This window comes from Mustela putorius, unplaced genomic scaffold (assembly GCF_011764305.1).
Source record: "Mustela putorius furo isolate JIRA1106 unplaced genomic scaffold, ASM1176430v1.1 tig00003911_pilon_pilon_pilon, whole genome shotgun sequence".
Taxonomy (NCBI): Eukaryota; Metazoa; Chordata; class Mammalia; order Carnivora; family Mustelidae; genus Mustela; species Mustela putorius.
In genome coordinates this window covers 3,527,441-3,544,899 of record NW_025422058.1, presented here as the reverse complement: position 1 = coordinate 3,544,899, position 17,459 = coordinate 3,527,441, and the positions used below count along the sequence as shown (strand labels likewise).

Here is a 17,459-nt window from a genome sequence, read left to right as displayed (position 1 = left end):
AGACTGCATAATTTCCATAGGAGCCAGAGTCAAGAATTCTTTGTAAGAAACTATGTAATCTGATAAACTAATCCTGCTAATATGTGGCATCTGACAGCCAAAAAACAAGTTACTTTAATGGAAATTTCATTTGGAAATTTCAATAGATTTCAATTACACAGATCTGTCACCCTCAAATATCTCTACATAAAACCTATCCATACCATGTCTATGCATCAGTCTTACTCTTAGAAAGTATGAATTTTAAAAGTTTTTAAGATTTTATTTATTTACTTGACAGAGATCACAAGCAGAGAGGCAGGCAGAGAGGGGAAGGGAAGCAGGCTCCCCGCTGAGCAGAGAGCCTGATCCAGGGCTTGATCCCAGGACCCTAGGACCGTGACCTGAACCGAAGGCAGAGGCTTTAACCCACTGAGCCAGTGAGGCGCCCTGAAAGTATGAATTTTAAAATTTTTAACAAGTCACCTTAAAATACCATATCTACTATATTCTTATATTTCTAGTTTAGTTTGGAATTTCCTGGTGAGAAACTGGCAGCTGAACGAACAACAAAGAATTTTTTGCTTTAGTATAAATATTTCCAAGATTTACAAAATAGGATGTCAAACATGTGTGAAATTTTTAAAAATCGAGGCTATACGGCATCTTATTACAAAATGTATTTTCATTTCAAATCATACAGTTGATAATAGACATGAAGGTCAAGACCTGTCATAAGGGGCAACTGCAAATAAACTTTACAAGGCAGTATAATGTGGTGATTAAGAGGACAGGCTCTTGAATCAAAGCTCAGGTTAAACTTCTAATTCAAATCCTTTTGGTAGGCTCAACAACCTGCCACTTAGCTTCCCTGAGACTTTGGTTTAGTCCAAATCCTGGTTCCACTATCTACCACTTAATCTCTCAGTGCCTGAGGTTTAAAAAAGGAAAAAAAAAAAAAAAATCTGATGGGGAGGGGGAGGTGCTCATCATGAGGATTAAATGTGATAACATAGCAAATACTTCTAAACTTGTAACTGGTACATAGTAATCAACACATTATTTATTATTATTAGTAGTAGTAATACCAACTATGCCTACTAAGACACCTTCAGGAGCTATAACAATCTCCTTCTGAATCTATCATGTTAACAACCCTAAATCAAAAAGTTTCTCCCTTTCATCGGAAAAGAGTCTTCAAGCTCAAAACCATTTGCTCTTTTTTTCAATCTTTTGTGAACACGGAAGGTGATGGGTAAATGGTTTCTTTTTCATTTTAAGACCCAAGATCTTTAGTTTTTAAAATAATTTCCTTGCAAATATTATACACAAGATAGATTGCTCTGTGGATTATAAACATATGAAGAGTTCACAAAATATAATGAAATTTTGAGATTTATAAAAGAAAAGCTGCCAGACCAAAAAGCTTAGATAAGAAATGAGGCAGAAGTCCATTAGCCTCATCAAAAAATATTGAATTCTAAAATAAAGCACAGCAGGCAGAGATCCTTCATGGTTTACAGTCACTCAAATCACTAAAAACACATAAAGGATACTTCTGGTAATTTTTTTTTTTTTAACTTAATAGCAGGAAAATCCCGTTTCTCCACAACAATGAATAGATGGCACGATAGATAGATAGGCATGGGATATTTCTTCAAAAACAAATTCTCTAGGGAAGAAATGCCTAAAAGCTCAGATTTTCAGCCATACACATCCCTTACATAAAGCTTTAAAAATGAGGCCTCGGGGCACCTGGGTGGCTCAGTGGGTTAAGCCTCTGCCTTCAGCTCAGGTCATGATCTCAGAGTCCTGGGATCGAGCCCTGCATCGGCCTCTCTGCTCAGTAGGGAGCCTGCTTCCTCCTCTCTCTCTGCCTGCCTCTCTGCCTGCTTGTGATCTCTCTCTGTCAAATAAATAAATAAAATATTTTTTTAAAAAATCTGAGGCCTCTAGTGTTTCTGTGGTAACATTAAAGTAAAAAAGTTAGGCTTCATTTCTTTTTTTTTTTTTTTTTAAAGATTTTATTTATTTATTTGACAGAGAGAGATTACAAGTAGGCAGAGAGAGAGAGAGGAGGAAGCAGGCTCCCTGCTGAGCAGAGAGCCCGATGCGGGACTCGATCCCAGGACCCTGAGATCATGACCTGAGCCGAAGGCAGCGGCCCAACCCACTGAGCCACCCAGGCGCCCTTAGGCTTCATTTCTATCAGAAAACATTATGCTTCACTGAAAGAAAACTAAGCATCTAAAATTTTAATACTCAAAAATGTAAAGGTAATTTAAAGGGTCAACTCAAAGGTCAAGTAGATATTAGAGTTCATGATAAATACACCAACATATTTTTTAATAATCTGAAGGTTTTCTCCCCCCCCCCACCCCCGAGAGAGAGTGAGAGCAAGCAAGCATGGTGGGGAGCGAAAGAGGGAGAGAGAGAGAATCCCAAGCAGGCTCCATGACCAGTGGAGCCTGACATGGGGCACAACCCTGAGATCATGACCTGAGCCAAAATCAAGAGTCAGATGTTCAACTGACTGAGACACCCTGGCACCCCTGACAAAGATCTATTTCAAACAATTTAACATGAAGTCCTTCTATGTGTTAGATCCCCTCCATATACATGATGTAACTTTATTCTCCCAACAACCATACAGAGTAAGGATTACTGTCCTTTTACAAATGAGGAAACTAAGGCCCAGAGATTTGCCTACACTTGCTTGTGTAAGATTTAATCAAAAATCTAATTCAAATTTTCTGACACCCCAGTTCAATGCTCTTGCTTTCACTATACCACTGTCACTTCCACAATTCGAGTACTCTAATCTTAGTTCTTATGAAGTATACTAATCTCTTCATCTGGGAGAGGCAACAGTTGTAAGGGGAGAAGAAAAATTATTCATAATGTCACCATCAAAGGGGAAAAAAATTATTCATAATATAACCCCAAAAATACCTCATTGTGCTTATTAATCCCACATGATTACCAAGTCCATTGTAAATGCTTTGTTCATACTGTCTACCCCCTTAAAACACCTGCTTATCTTCAGATACACAGCTTTAACCAAAACCTAACTCAAGAATTACTTCCCCTAAAAGAGCTTCCCAATTATGACCTGTTCTCTTCCTCTCAATCCAACATCCTTCCTTACCATCTCACTCCTTGTATCTATTCTGGACTACATTATCACACACTCCTCTGTTCTCCTGCCGTATATTTGGAACTACATTTTTTTCATTCAGTAACTGTTAAGTATTTGAAGAACTAATAGTGAACAAATAAGACAGGTCCTTGCTATCACAGATGATTTACATTGTTTTAAAAAGGTAAAAATAAGATAGGGTAGAAGAGTATGTTGTTCTACAACAAGGATTCCTTCCTTACAAGGTCTCTGAAGAAACCTTTCTCGCTTGCGTACTTGGTAACATTTTTCTGGGAGGAAAAATTCCTATTATCACAACTTTCAGATGAGACCTTCAAGTTAATGCCTTCAAAGAAATATGAGGGAGTGAGGAACCAAGGTAGAAAGAAGGATAGATCTAAAATCTTTCAAGGGATTCCAACATAGGAATGTAAATCTACATCTACACATTAGTCCAGACATCCCTTCCTGAGTCCCATCCACAAGAAAATGATACTATAGCCACAACTGCTCCAATAGAGCATCTCCACCAATCTCCTTGCACCCAGCCACTTTAATGCAGTACTCAGAGACTTTTTAATTCATGTTATATTTATGGATTACATGTACATCATATTCAAAAAAATAAGGTAAGACATATGCCTTCTACTTTTGAATCCCCTGATGCTCCAAGATCACTGCTATAAATGCATTCAGCTTTGAATATTATAAATATTCAAACGTAACACTTCAGGTATTGCTATTAGCATAAGAATTTTCCACAAAATCGGAAAACTGTGTCTAAGTATCCTCCCTTACTCTGTCACTCATGTTCCAAGTAACCTGCTCTTGAAGGATTATTTATAAACCAAAACAAGTTTAAATGTACTAACAGTACTCACTAAAGAAATTCTGCAATTTGTCTTTTAACAAGACAGCTCCTTTTGTAATGAAAATTTAATAAAATCATAATGTTATCATTTTTTTCTTAAGTCAAAACTAAAATATAACTTCATTACACAGAATTGTAATTTATTTATCCCCAGAGTATAAGGTTTTCAATTAAAAAATGAACCAAGAAACTAGATCTTGCCAAATTTATAAGTGCCATAAATGTGCTGCTGTAAAAACCATATTTGACTGCCTTGAAAATGTAATAATACTCTAACTGAAAAAGGACAGCACCTTTTCCAGATCACAGATAGCATATTAATATTCAACAAGAAATAAACCATGACCCTTTTTTAATTAAACAACCAGTTCTAAGCAGCTGTGTACAATGTATTGTGGCTCAAACAGTCTACGTGGAATTTGACCGCAACAACCTAATCTCCATAATTAAAGACCTAAAAGGTAGTTCTTATGTTTCATCTATTCCCTTTCCCAGTACTTTGAACAGGCATATTATAGTCATTCCATACATAGTTGGTATCAAAAAAGGGGCAACAAATACTTGAAATTAGCTGTACTTTCTATAAAGGACAAATCATACCCTTACTCTCCCTTTCCCAACCTGTTTTATAAAATTAGCATGATCATAGTTCCACTGTAAAACAGGTTTCTAGCAAGCATAAAAATTGACCACAGTCTCTTAACATGATCAACTGCAGACAACAGCTGATGGAATGGAGAAAATCTAACAAGCAATTCATCCACGTTCCTCTACAATCCTTATTTTCCTTGAAATCCTAAGAGGCAAAAAAACAAAACAAAACAAAAAAAAACAAAACAAAATAAAATCTTTTAAATAATTATCTGAAAAGACCTAAAGTGGCACTAATTTGAGGCTAAGTTTCAAGGGAAGTTAATAAAAACTAATAACCCCACTATAGCATTCTCATACTTATCAGAAGTCACTCAAAGTCCTCTAGCATTAGAAAGGCAAAAACTTCATTAAATTATTTAACACATGGGGCGCCTTGGTGGCTCAGTGGGTTAAGCCGCTGCCTTCGGCTCAGGTCATGATCTCAGAGTCCTGGGATCCAGTCCCACATCGGGCTCTCTGCTCAGCAGGGAGCCTGCTTCCTCCTCTCTCTCTGCCTGCCTCTCTGCCTACTTGTGATCTCTCTCTCTCTCTCTGTCAAATAAATAAATAAATAAATCTTAAAAAACAATTATTTAACACAAATATGCTTATAATATCATCAGATAAGTTTTCCCATCTGTTTGAGGAGTCCAAGTTATCTACCATTTCAGACAATATTTAGATAAAATGAAATTAGGCAAGTTCCCTAAAGCAGATGTCTCTCATAAAGAAGAGTGTTATATGACTTTTGTGAATGGAAGATCTGCATATACTGTTGCTTCACTCAGCTGGTCTCGAGTGGGCGGCTCAATGAACCAGAAGCGTGCTCCATGTGAAGCTCCTAAGAACCTGAGTCCACTCTTGAGAAAGGACTTAGAAACAAACATTACATTTAAAAGTACAACTAAGGCTTCGTCTTCCTCCTACGTTACAAGTCGGCCACAGGAACTGAGTTCAGAAGAACGACACCGTGTCACTCGGCTCAGTATGGGCGGGTGCGGTTGCGGTGCGCGGCACAGCCTCCTCTGAGGCTGTCACAGGAAAACCGAAGCCTCGCCTTAACCGCGCCAAGTGACAAAGCACCAGCTCTCCCCCGCGCGGGGGCTTCCGGCGAGACCCCGCTGTCCGCCCAAACTTCGGGAGGAGGCACTCAGGGTGGTCAAAATGCTCTCACCACCCCCGGCCCCTGACGTGGCTTTGTAAGGTTTGCACACGCACGTACTGTGGGCCCCAAAACACTCCACCCCCGCCGGCCTTTGGAATCCCCCACTCCAAATAGGGACAAAGAAGCCGAAGAGGAACTCTCCGGCGCGGGGAGCCCCAGCCGAGCCGAGCTCAGAACGTGGGGATAAGGGGGTGCAGTCGCCCAGGAGGGTGCAGACCCGTCGGCCCCCGACTCAGGGACCGGCGTGACACTCACCAGTGCGGAGCCCCCGGAGAGGCGGGCAGCAGAGGGCCGGTTCCTCCGGGGCCCTACACGAGCCCGGGCGGACCCCAACTTCTCTCGGCTGCTGTAGCCGGCAGGAGCTAGGGCGCGAGCCCAGACCGAGGGCGCTGGCTCGCTGCCGCGGAGACGCTGCCGGCTGTGCACGAGAGCGGGGCGGGAACTCCCTGTCCGCCGTCCTCTGGCCAGGGCGGGCTCCACCTTCCCCTCGTCTACCCGATTCTCGCTGCGGCTTTTGGCGCGGTAAAACCTAACGCCAGAGCCGCTCGGGCTACCGCTCCCACCACCGCCCAGCCCGGAGCTCGTCGCGGCCTAATGTTGTCATCGGCCGCGTCGCCGCCTCTCTGGGAACCTGGAGCCTCCGAGATACTTCACATCCGAGCGCCCTCCCCTTCCAGGCCCCGCCCCCCAGCTCGCGCGCTCCAGCCACCCCCCCCTTCCCGTCACGTGACAGGGTGCGGAGGCGGCCGCAGAGACGCCTCTCCTGCGGGCTAGGCGGTGAGTCGCGCGGGAACAACTGTCAACACCTTGTTCTGCCAGAGTCTTATCGCCTCCGAATTGCCTCCGCGTACCCGAAGGAGGCTTCGGAATGCGAGACCACCGCCTTCCGCCCCACGCCTGTAACCTGCTGAGGCGGGGCCTTGTGGACCGGTCTTACAGGGCCCTGTCTAATCTGAGGAGACTGCACAGTGCAGGTCCCTGGTGAGGGCTTAGGACCCCACGCCCACTCGGAGGCGTGAGGGTGACGCCCGCCTCCTCAGCCCTGGCTTGGCTGAAGTTTTAGCCAAACAAAGGAAAAAAGAAGGCATCGTGGTGTCTGGGTGAAAAAGCAGTAACTAATTCTTCCGATTTCTAGTAACACGTTAATTTGTGGCATTTAATTTACTGTTTTCCTCGTTAGAGGTTTTTATTTTTGAGGGAAGGATGGTGCGTTTCAGTCATGCTGGGATGAAAATAGCCTAGCAAACTTATTTTTGTTCCTCATCATGTTCAGCATCCTTCGTGCCAGTTTCGCAGTCATTAAGTCTTACACTGTGTTAGGTTGGTGGCAGTTTAAGCAGATACGCAGGATTTGGGCAATTAGTTCCATTTTTAAAATAAAGACTAATCCTCCCCGTCCCCCAAGTACCTTAACTTTTGGGCATACCTTTTGCCTCCCTTTTAAACCATGGTCCAAGGACCTCTCTCCCCCAGCCCTCAACCCTGGTGAGGAGGAGAGAAAAGTATGCTGGACACCGGAGGAGAAGCAACAATACAGAAATGAGGGGGTTAGAAAAGCAAAAGATCATAATCAAACCCTGGGAACAATGAAAGCACGTGAGAAAGCTTTCTCCGTTTGCAAGTCATTTTTACTTTTGGCCCAGAACTAAGGGTTTTTTGCTTAAGCAAAAAGTCTTACGTCCTCATTACATTTTCTTAATATGACATCAAAAAGCTTTCTGATCAGCTGGATACTTTGAAATGAATAAGCAATAGAGTTTGGCCTGTTTAAATCGTTATGATTAATGTATTTTATGGATACACTAAGAAACAGACTTTAAGACTCACCATTAGTTCGTGTTACTCAAGATAGAAAAACACTGCCAATTAAACTATGCCATGCCACTGATATTTTTAGGACACATCCTGAGTTCAGAGATTGTTAAAATGGGAAAAACAATGAGTCTTAGAATCTGTGAGACTGGTAATGAGCTGGTGTTCTTCATTCTGTAGAATGAAGAAAAGATTCTACAGGTTCTGTTCTGAACTCTTGAGATAATTGTAGTTCCAATAAATATGAGAGACATTTATTATTCTGTGAAGGACACTTTCAGCAAAGCAAGTAACTTTGGAGTTTGTCAGTAAATTGAAACCTGTCTCCTATTTTCTGGAGAAATATTTTTTATACAGACTCAAAAATTAATTTTATTTTGTAATAAAATAAGCTAGAATGGAAGAGAATATAAAGACCAGACTACATACTTAGTGTGGACAAGAAATTGCTTTGTGAAATTTTTGTTTCATTTGTGGGGAAGGATAAGAGTGTGTCCTATATTGTGATTTAAATTGTTTCTTATTGTGAGTTGCAGTCAAATAGATTTGAAAAAGAATGTTCTTAGAGCACAAATAACACACAAAATATACACTCTGGGCTCTGTCTCTCTGGTACTTTTCCTTTACTTTGGGAACTAAAACTAAAGATTAGAAAGAGAAGACAGGGTGCCTGGGTGGCTCAGTGGGTTAAGCTGCTGCCTTTGGCTCAGGTCATGATCTCAGGATCCTGGGATCAAGTCCCACATCAGGCTCTCTGCTCAGCGGGGAGCCTGCTTGTCTCTCTCTCTCTCTCTCTCTCTCTCTCTCTCGCTGCCTGCCTCTCTGCCTACTTGTGTTCTCTGTCTGTCAAATAAATAAATAAAATCATTAAAAAAAAAAAAAAAAAGAAAGAGAAGGCAAATTACCTTGACAGTCCTCTCCTGCCTCAGGCCCAAATTTCTTACACAGGCAGTGGAAAATAAATGACCTTTTCCTGAAAAAGGAAGCACCCTTCTGGAAGCAAGGTGGCCTAGGTTATAGACTTTGCTAGTTAGACGTTTGGCTAGATGAATTACTCTCTGCATTTCAAATTCTGATAAAAGTAGGAAGTTGGACTATATGCTGTTTAACCAATGTTATTCAACCTTTTTTTTTTTTTCAGTGATGATATTCACATTTGAAATAAATAGCCATTGTATACTCAGGACAGTGCAAATTCTTGTCAGACTAGTTATAACTCCTATCAACCACACTAAAAAAAAATCAGAATGCAAGTTCATGAAACTAAAGATATGGAACAACAAATGTAAGTATATCTTTTGCAGTTGTCTGTATTTTAACTGTTGCTAATAGGGGCGCCTGGGTGGCTCAGTGGGTTAAGCCTCTGCCTTCGGCTCAGGTCATGATCCCAGGGGCCTGGGATCGAGTCCCGCATGGGGCTCTCTGCTCAGCAGGGAGCCTGCTTCTCCTCATCTCTCTCTCTGTCTGTCTCTCTGCCTATTTGTGATCTCTCTCTCTGTCAATTAAATAAATAAAATCATTTAAATTAAAAAAAAATAACTGTTGCTAATAATAATTGCTTGCCATGAATGATGATTTTGACATACCTCACAACTGATTGCAACAAAATGATGTATCAATATATTCAAATTCAGAAAGATATACTTTTCAGATCCTTTCAAATCTAATATTCTATGATTGCAGGAAATGATCAATCTAGCATTTGTGATATAATCACAACATAAACAGAAACTGTAAAATATGTGATCCTGCACTATAATTGAGAAATACCCTGTAACTCATTTGCTATGTTGAGATATCCTACAAGTTTTCTACTCTTAAAATAATTTTTAAGAATAACATTTTTGAGGGGAGCCTGGGTGGCTCAGTGGGTTAAAGCCTCTGCCTTCGGCTCAGGTCATTATCCTAGGATCCTGGGATCAAGCCCCACATCAAGCCCCGCATCGCATCATCAGGGTCTCTGCTCAGCAGGGAGCCTGCTTCCACCTCTTTCTCTCTGCCTGCCTCTCTGCCTATGTGTGATCTCTGCCTGTCAAATAAATAAATTAAATATTTGAAAAAAAGAATAACATTTTTGAACAAAACTTTTTATTAAAACTATCCACTTTTATTATAACTACCCAATTTTAACTCCAATGAGAATTAATCTCTTATTGCCCAGTGTTTAATTAATTATACATTTCTGAGAATGAGAAATTCTTTTTCCAAATCAGTTAAAGCACTGACAGGCATGATAATAGAATATGTATGAACCCTGACCTAAAATGAGAACAATTGGCTTGAGGTTGTTTTTTGTTTTACCTTTAGCCTTTCCATTTAGACATCTGTGTTGCCAAAAATTGCTGATGAAGATTTTCTATTAAAATGCTCATTTTCTCAAAGAAGATTAAGAGTAACCTTAAACATGAATAAGGTATTGAACACAATAAGATTGTGGTAGATTATATTACCACCCTTGGCCCTGTAACTTGCTCTAGCCAGTGGTTTATAAACAGATGTAATACATGCTAACTACTTTAAATTTTAGTGCAACATTCAGGTCAATCTCTTAGTCTCATGCTGCGTGCCATGAGAAAGGCATTTTTCTTTTTTTTTTTTTTTTTTTTTTTTTTTTTTTTTTTTTTTTTTAAAGATTTTATTTATTCTTCAGAGAGAGAGGGAAAGAGAGCGAGCACAGGCAGACAGAATGGCAGGCAGAGGCTGAGGGAGAAGCAGGCTCCCTGCCGAGCAAGGAGCCCGATGTGGGACTCGATCCCAGGACGCTGGGATCATGACCTGAGCCGAAGGCAGCTGCTTAACCAACTGAGCCACCCAGGCGTCCCGAGAAAGGCATTTTTCAAATAGGCTATCAGAATGAGAGAATACACGGAGCAGACCTGCAATTTACCTTTACCCTGGAGCAATACAGTAGCAGCTGACTTGCTGCTACTAATATGAAATAAGAATAAATAATAAATATTTATTACAGAGATCTTGAATTTATTATGTAGTATAATCTCACAAATCAGGTTAAGTACATGTAAACTAACAGATTAGTGGTTCAAAGGCTAAATGTACTATAGAACAATATTACTCTTCTATTTAGTAAAATAAAGTAATAGACACTTACAAAATAGTCACCTAGATATTTGGTAAGCACCCAACTAAAAATTTATATTAAAAAGTAGTCTATGGGTCAGGCCAGGTAGAGGTATTCAATCAGTGGGGGCGCATACTGTCTCCTAGCTGCCAAGGAGTATGGGCCCCGCCCTTTGGGCACATTTTGGGCACCAATTCTGAACTAGGTGATGGGTTGGTTCAAATGTCTACTAGGGTAAATTGTAATTCAGTTGGTCGCTTAGCATCACTGTGGAGTTTCCTGTGTTTGTTACAATCTCACTGGCCACCTGTGTGTGGCCAGGCCCCACCGCATGGCCTTTGCTCTATAAAGGTTAGTCTGGAAAGCAGGGAGGGGTCGTCCTCTCTGTAGGGGCGGTCCCCACCGGTCTATTTGACGGTCAGTCTGATTCCTGCTGCTTGGTGCGAAATAAAGCTTTGCTTGACCTTAAAAAAAAAAAAAAAAGTAGTCTATTTATAATATCTGAAGATTTGCTTACAAAATATTTACGTATCGATGCGGGTCTCGATCCTAGATCGTGACTTGAGCTGAAGCCAAGAGTTGGGTGCTTAACCAACCAAGCCATCCAGGCACCCCGAGCAGCTCACATTTTAAAAAATAACAAGCACAGAAGAAAATGAGACCCCATTGGTAAGAAACAGTGAACATAGCAAAAACATATTCAAAAGGGCTTTAGATACTGAAATTATACATAGACTGTAAAATAACTATATAAAATACAAATAAAAGACAACCTTGAAAATATGTACAGAGAACAAGAGAGTACAAAGAATAACTAAAGGTGTTTTTTTGTAAAATAGAATTTAAAAAATTAAAATATATAAATTATTAAAATTTAAAACTCAGTAGACATGTTTAATAGTCTATTTGACATAGTAGAAGTAAAATTTAGTGAACTGGGAGATAGAGATGAAGAAATTGGCCAAATGTAATAGAAAAAAGAAAAATAAATGAAAAATGCTAAAGAGACTTTAAGTGACATGGAAGACATTGTGAGAAAGTCTGAAATAAATCAGTACTCCAAAAGAATAGGAAATAGGAAAGAGAAAATATGGCAAAGCAGTACCTGTTAAGATAATGGTTGAAAACTTCCCAGAGCTGATGAAAGAAAGACTCTAACCCACAGACTTAGGAAATCCCCAGTAAGTTAAAGAATAATAAATCTACCACTTATATATATGATAGTAAAACTGTACAACACCAGAAACAAAAAAAGAAAACCTTAAAAGTAGAAGGTAAAAAAAAAATGGATTATCCTCAAAATATCTGGTAATTGGCTTTCCTCAAGAGAATCAGAAGACAGTGAAAAAATGTCTTCAGTGGGCTAGGAAAATGACTGTCAGCCTAGAATTCAATGCCCACTGAAGAGATCTTTAAGAATGAAGCCAAAATGAAGGCATTTTTCCAGGCAAGCAAAAACAGTTTGCTGCTAATATTGATTCTCACTAATAGAAAGTCTAAAGAAATTTCTTTCTACAGAAAAAAATGAAATCATCCCAATTAAAAGGTCTGATAGTTAAGACTAAAGGAATAGCACTGAAAGTGTTAAATATTTGCATGAATCTAAAAACCATTGACTACACAAACCAGAATTGTTAAAAATATTTAATAATATTTTTAAAAGAAAAAATAGCAATCAATCATATTCCTAGCATCAGAATAAATCCAATCAGATTCTTACTTTACATCTACTATTAAACAGACCTCATCAGACCAAGTATTTTATCCATTTGTATTATTTTCATCTGGTATATGCCCTTAAAAGCAAAAATACTAAACATTTCCATTTTTTTTCCTCTTTTCTGGTCCATTTAGCCAAGACTATGTTAATGTTTTAGTGGTATTCTCTTTTTAAATAACTCTCCTGATGTAGCATTTTAAATATTTTTCTTCATGACATTTTTATTTCAAATTTGCCTAATGTACCAGTGAGGATGATTTATTAATAATCAGATTAAGAAATTAACACATATTTAGGAGATCATGATTTAGAGTAATAAAAAACAGAATTACATACTATTTTTCAAATAACTATGAAGCATTAATGAGTCCCACCATAGAAGTCTAAAAATGAAAGTTCATCATAACAAATTATATAATTATGTATTCACAGGTTAAGAACAATTAACTCTTATTGAAAAGCTCTGCCTACTCTTTCCACCCACATTGCCTTTTCAATGTGCATGCTATGACTTTTTAATACCATCTCTGGATATAGTTAGAAATCTATGCTCAGAATTTAAAGATTGACTCCTGAGTTTTAATTAAGCTCAGAGGGCATCCTGAACTCCAAATAAATGTTTATAAAGGAAGAAGAACCCATTTCTTTCTGATATCTTCCTAGCCTACATATTCCCAGTTGTAAATATGTTCTTCATTTCAATTTCAAGAGAGTGTATAAAAAGCTATTTATCATAGATATGTAAACATGTAAAGCATAGGACACATAATTCCTTAAATTTCTGAAGTTGTGGTAACTACAATGCAAAGAAATTATATCCTCATTTTCTTTTTAACCAAAGCTTTACTCTTTCTTTTCCTCAGCCACATAAGATTATTAGAAATATATTTACTTTTATAATACTTTCCTGAGAAAACCAAATCATAATTTCACTGCACAATGTCCAAATGACTTTCATTACTTCATATTTTTTAACATATAAGAGATTATAAATTGTTAGAATAGATTATTCTGGTTAGCTTTCTCATACCTGTGTTTATACATCCATAAACTTTCTGATAGTTCACAAGTAATTCATATAAACCAGACTGTACATTAATTCTTTCAACTTAATAAGTTACTGGTTTTTACTGTGTCCAAGGCTCATCCTATTTACAAAAAAATTATTTAAGTATCTGTAGTTTACTTCACCTCTTTTCTGAAATGAATGGGAAGCTAGCAAGAGGCCTCACTCTACAGTGTTTCAAAACTGCCATTTGTGCTCTTCTCTCCTAGTAATAAAGGTGCCATATGTACAACATTATCAGGTAGTAGCCATCTACTCACCTCTCGCAACAAGGACAGGAGCTACCTAAATGACTTTTGTCAAATCTCCTACTAATTATTTATTATCTTTCTTATTCTTCCAGAACACTGGTGCCCAGAGGTGACAAGGTGAAGAAAGAAGACACCTTCCTTATATTCCAGTAATGTTTGTCCAAAGCATTCGTGTCCAGTTCATCCCTTGGTTCTAGGCCCTGTTGATATTTTCCCATAGTTGTTCTCAGTCAGTTCCTATGGGAGCCTAACTTACTGGTATTATATGCACAGACAGCTGAGACCAGATTCCCAATCCCATTCCCCAGCTGTTTCCTTTTATCCCTAATGCCTATAACACCCTCCTGCAATGGAATGGAGTTAGGATACATCTATTTTTTATTTTATTTTTAAATATCAGCTCCTTTCCAGAGATGGCCAAACACTTTGCCCCTTGTGGTCTTTGACTTTCTTTTGCTGTCAACCAAGTGTCTTGGATCTAACATTGTTTGCCTCCCAGCCTCCCTTTCTGAAATTTTTAGAAAAACAGTACACCCTATGAATACATTGCTATAAACTAAGAACATGGAAAATACTAGAAGAAAATTACCTTCATGCAATAAATAAAGGCAAGGAAATAAGGGGCACTATTATTATTAAAGTAGATTCATCAATGAGAAGGAAGGAGAGAAAATGGTGTCTACGGATTACAGCATGTATAATGAAGCTGCAGCCCACTCAAGGATATGCACAGACCACCCAGGCGTATGGGCAGCAAAGTTATGGAACCTGTGGACAACCCACAGATGTCAGCTTTACCCAAGCTCAGATCACTGCAACCTATGGGCAGACCACCTATGCAACTTCTTATGGAACAGCCTCCTCCTCGTTACACTACTCCAGCTGCCTCCCAGGCATACAGTCTGCACTGTATGGCACTGGTGTTTATGATACCCACTGCTATCGTCACTACCATCCAGGCCTTCTGTGCACCTCAGTCTGCATATGGCACTCAGCCTGCTTACCCAGTCTACAGGCAGCAGCCAACAGCCACTGAACCTGTAAAACCACAGGATGGTAACAATCTGCTGAGACTAGTCAATCTCAGTTTAGCACCAGAGGTTACAATGAGCCCAGACTATGATATGGACAGAATAACTATAGTTACCCCAGGTACCTAGGAGCTACCCCATGCAGCCAGTCAGCACCACCATCTTCTCCTACCAGCTATTCCTCTGCACAGCTAGCTAGGTATGATCAGAATAGTTACTCTCGGCAGAACACCTATGGGCAGCCCACCAGCTGTGGACAGCAGAGTAGCTATGGTCAACAAAGCCGCTATGGGCAGCAGCTGTCCACTAGTTATCCCTGCCAAACTTGATCCTAAAGCCAGACTCCCCAAGTCAATATAGCCAACAGAGCAGCAGCTACAGGCAGCAGAGCTCATTCCAACAGGACCACCCCAGTAGCATGGGTGTTTATGGAGTTCCAGGAGTCTGGAGGACTTTCCAGACAGGAGAGAATGGAACATGAGTGGGCCTGATAACTGGGGCACTGAAAGAGGGGTATTTGATCAGTGGGAGCATGAGCAGAAATGGGCAGGGAGGAAGATGCAGAGCAATGGGTGCTGGAGAGCAAGGTGGCTTCATGGTCAAAAGGACCAGATCTTGATCTAGGCCCACCTGTGGCTCTAGATGAAGACTCTGGCAATGTGCAATTTAAGCTTAAATGACAATGCGATTCTAGGTGATCTGGCAGACTTCATTAAGCAGTGTGAAGTTGTTAAGATAAACAAGAGAACTAGACAACCCATGATTCATATCTACTTGGACAAGGAAACAGGAAAGCCCAAAGGTGGTGCTACAGTGTCCTATGAAGACGCACCAGCTGTTAAGGTTGCCATGGAGTGGTTTGATGGGAAAGATTTTCAAGGGAGCAAACTTAAGGTTTCTCTTGCTAAGAAGCAGCCTCCGATGAACAGCATTCCTGGTAGTATGCTTCCCCGTGAGGGCAGAAGGATGCCAAAGTCACGCTGTGGAGGTCCAGATGGTCCACGAGGGCCTGGGGGTCCCATGGGTCACATGAGAGACCGAGGAGGAGATAGAAGTAGCTTTCCCCCAAGAGGGTCCCAGAGTTTCCAAGGGAACCCATCTGGAGGAGGAAACATCCAGCACAGAGCTGGAGACTGGCAGTGTCCCAATCCAGGGTATGGAAACCAGAACTTTGCCTGGAGAACAGAATGAACCATTCTAAAGTCCTAGAGCCTGAAGGCTTCCTTCCACCACCTCTCCCACCACTGCGTGGTGACTGTGGCAGAGGCAGCCCTGGTGGCAGGCAGGGAGGAAGAAGTGGCCTCATGAGCTATGGTGGTCAGGGTGGGATGTTCAGAAATGGTCATGGTGGAGAAAGAGGTGGCTTTCTGGTGGCTGTGGCATGGACAGAGGTGACATTGGTGAAGGAAGATGGGGTAACTCTAATGGGTCCCCTGGACCTTTGATGGAACAGATGGGAAGAAGATGACATGGGGGTGAAAGACCTGGAAAAATGATAAAGGTGAGCACCATCAGGAACACAGAGACCAAACCTACTAGATGCAGAGACCCTGAAGACCTTCACTGACTACAGATATATTTTTAAACCATAACATGTTTTAAATTTATAATTCCATATTTATAATGTTGGCCACAACATCATGATTATTCCTTGTCTGTACTGTCGTATTTTTCACCATTTGTGAGGAAACATTAAAACAACTTAAATGGTAGTGTGCTGTTTTTTTCCTTCTTTTAAAGATTGTTTTTTAGGGGTGCCTGGGTAGTGTAGTCATTAAGCATCTGCCTTTGGCTCAGGTCATGATCCCAGGACCCTGGGATCGAGCCCAGCATTAGGCTCCTGCTCAGAGGGAGGCCTGTTTCTCCTTCTCTTTGTTTCCCTGCTTGTGTTCCCTTTCTGCTATGTTTCTCTCTGTTAAATAAATAAATAAAATCTTTAAATAAATAAATAAAGGTGGTTGTTTAGACTAAGACTAAATAATGGAAACCCCTTGTGAACATGCTCAGTATCATTGTGGAGAACCAAGAAGGCCTCTAATTGTAACAGTGTTCATGGTTGTGATGTTCTATTTTTATTTAATAAAATTACAAATGTTTATTAAAAAAATAGACTCATCAGACATATCAACCGAATGCAGTATGTGGACCTCTTTTAGATTGTTTCAAATCACTTTTATAAAAGACACTATTGAGACAATCAGGGAGATATTAATACTTTTTGGATATTACATGATATCAAGGAATTATTATTAATCATCTTAGGCATAATAATATGTGGTTATGTTTTTTTAAATGTCTCATTTCTTAGAGGTACATACTGTATAATTGGGCCCCTACTTTAAAGGAAAAAAAACCCACGTTCAAATTATGTCACTTTCTTTTCTCTATCTGTAGGTCAAATCCATGGGAATGTACTCTACAATTACTACTTGTTATTTTCTACCCTTAAGATAGTAATCATTTCCTCTTTATCATTTCTATTTTTTAAGATTTTATTTATTTGAGAGAGAAAGAGAAAGATCATGAGCAAGGAGAGGGAGAAACAGACTCCCTGCCAAGCAGGGAGCCCCATGCAGGGCTCAATCCCAGGATCCCAAGATCACAACCTAAGCTGAAGACTTAGCTGACTGAGCCACCCAGATTCCCCACGTTTATGACTATTTTTTGGTAAAAGTATTCAAATCAAAAGCAACTCATGCTATCCATTATTTGC

General features: G+C 40.0%; 1 protein-coding gene and 1 pseudogene across 10 annotated transcripts in view; one reads left to right on the top strand and one right to left on the bottom strand.

The window, feature by feature from the left end:
* The window catches only part of OSBPL8 (oxysterol binding protein like 8), a 160,047-nt gene extending 152,378 nt beyond the window's left edge, over positions 1-7,669 (bottom strand). For 5 of the 10 annotated variants that reach the window (XM_045069085.1, XM_045069087.1, XM_013056022.2 and 2 more), the window contains exon 1: positions 6,043-6,418. The gene's annotated coding sequence lies outside the window, so the exon portion shown is untranslated. Of the gene's footprint in view, positions 1-6,042; positions 6,420-7,614 lie in introns of those variants that run through there. The other 5 variants (XM_045069089.1, XM_013056023.2, XM_004752371.3 and 2 more) reach the window with 2 other exon arrangements.
* LOC101692236 lies at positions 6,463-16,505 on the top strand (annotated as a pseudogene).
* Positions 16,506-17,459: the final 954 nt, after the last annotated feature.